Source organism: Eurypyga helias, unplaced genomic scaffold (assembly GCF_000690775.1).
Source record: "Eurypyga helias isolate BGI_N326 unplaced genomic scaffold, ASM69077v1 scaffold10131, whole genome shotgun sequence".
Taxonomy (NCBI): Eukaryota; Metazoa; Chordata; class Aves; order Eurypygiformes; family Eurypygidae; genus Eurypyga; species Eurypyga helias.
In genome coordinates this window covers 67,905-70,510 of record NW_010231593.1, presented here as the reverse complement: position 1 = coordinate 70,510, position 2,606 = coordinate 67,905, and positions in this window count along the sequence as shown.

The following is a 2,606-nucleotide window of genomic DNA, read 5'->3' as shown; positions in this document are numbered from 1 at the left end:
TAGTACTAGTAGTATCATTATTTTATTTCAATTATTAAATTTTTCTTAACTCTGAGGTTTTCCTACCTTTTTCTTCTGATTCTCTTCCCCATCCCAGCAGGGGGAGGTGGGAGTTGAGCAAGTGGCTGTGTAATGCTTAGTTGCTGACTTGGGGTTAAACCATGACATATGCTCATTTTCAGAACCTTCCATAGTGAAAACAGACTGAAATTATGTGGCAGTTAAAGAACACCCATGACAACATTCAGCTGTTCATAATGAGGACAAGTGTCACAGTGACCAAGCAGGTTTATCTTGGGAAAACGGAGAAAGTCCCCAGATATTTTTCAACATACCCCAAGGCCCTCTCACTAACAATTTTGTTTGCAAAATGCTAGCAGTTTCTTGACATTGCTGCATTTTCCCATACAATTATGCTGACTTTGTAGCACTGGCTGCAAATCAATACTATGATTATTATTGTTGTTGTTATTATCAAGCAGGTAATATAAATGAATTTATAGGTGTAAAAATGACATGCTGAAGAAAACATTCTTTTCTATGTATAGATATATAATTGCAATTAACAGAAGAGCGCTGCACTTCCAACTTCAGACATTGGTAGCCATAAGACTTGTCAGAATATGAATAGTGTTATCAATCTACTTACTGCTGCAGATACAAACCTATATGTTAATTTTGAATTCAAAATCTGGCCCCATTCTTCATTCCTTTAATGATTTCTCTCTGTTCTCTTCCTCTCTAAACATATAAACATGCTATATACTGCATACCAGAACTTGTACAATATGGACACTTGTCTTAAATAGATATTGCATTTCTGTAACTGTATCTGGAAACAAATTTATCCTTTGTTTTGATTTTTATTAGATATATAGTTTGATCTAGATATTTTGTATGAACCACTGAAAAACATTATATGACTAATTTTAGTGTTCATAACATAATTCTCAAAGAATGTAAACAAAACAACATAGAAAACAGGTCCCATAAACAGAACATTAAAAAATATAACCTCTTGCTAGAGGCTCACATGAATGATTCACTTGGAACCTCCTGGGGATTTTCACAGTATAAATACCATGGTTTTAGTCTAAACTTTAAGTAAGAAATGACAGTGATGCCAAACTTGACTACAAAAGTTCTTTTCTTCATAGAGAAATAATTATTCACATTTACTATCTCCTTTCTCAAAAGAGGAGGGGGGGGGGGGGGGAAATCCCACCAAAAAGAAAAAAAAAACAAACCTTGAGAGAAGTACAAGGCAGAGTGCCAAAGACAGCATTCAAAATTAAAGTTAGTTAAAATGAGAGGGACTGGATTTGTACAAGTAGAGACTTAGCAGCATGACAGGTCACCCTATAGGCATATGTGCTGCTTTTTTTTTTCTCCCTAAATATAGAAAAGAAATAAGGAAAGAAATTATGGTTTTGTGGGTTGCGTATTGACCTGGGTTTGGTTCCTGTTCTGCTTCCAGTCTTACTTTGAAGAAATCACTGAGGGTCAAACCACATTTGATGTTAATGCAGCACAGTCAATAAGGTCATGCTGCTTTAATCCTTTTGAAAATCCTGTTGGTAATATTTCTGTGCCTCAGTTCCTTACTGGTGACATTATAGCTAATACTATTTCCTTCCTCCTGCCCTTTGTCAATCTTGTTTATTTATACAAAAAAAAAAAGGCCCTGTGTATACTTAATTGTCTTAACGAATTCCTGTTAACACAGAATGAGCTCTGGGCACTCATCCACACAGTAAAGCAGTGTGCTCTGGGACACAGGACAGGATTATGCTCCAATTTCTAATGTTGCTAGAAAGCTGTTGTTTCTGTGCTTTTGCTGTTGCTGGCAGTGCTCAGGCTAACACATATGCAGGAGTACACTACAACTTCACTGTCGGTTGAGCAGATACAGCTTAAATCCAGAAAGGCATGGAACCTTTTTGGGTATTTTCTTACTTCCATGTATCCCATGGTCCAGGTTGGGTATCTAGCTGCAAAGAGTCATGCTCTGCAATTCTGAGGGTCATTTGAGATACCTTGCTCCCTCCTTGACCTCTATAGAGCCAGATTCAGGTTTGTAGATAACCACTGTGCTCTTTTCCTACAGCTCTTTTTCTCCAGTTGCATTGTGATTCAGCATCCAGAGATTTTGTCATTGCTTTTCTTCACTGAACAACTGAGCGAATACACAGACTGGTGACACACAGACCAAATTATTTAGTGTCAAATTTCTACCCTACCTTAGTACTTGTATTTTGTTGAATTGAGAGTGGATACACCAAGGGAACAGTCTCCTCAAAATATTTTTAGATTTTTTTTCCCTGTGGCTAGGAAGCAGATATGCAAAGGCAATGGAAAGGAGATGGAGTTTTATTCAGAGAGTTTCATTAATATATGTAATTTCCATAAGAACAAATAGCACTCTCACTAGGCAGAACTGATGAAGACTCAAGGTGTACAAATGTATTCAAAGTACTCACACAGGACTGGAGTACCCTTCCTCAGCTTAAATTCTTTGCCAATTTTGTAAAGTGCAAAAAAAATGATACACTGATTTCTTCTGATCTAATTGCATTGGATATCAGAAAATTATCTCTTCTGAAAAG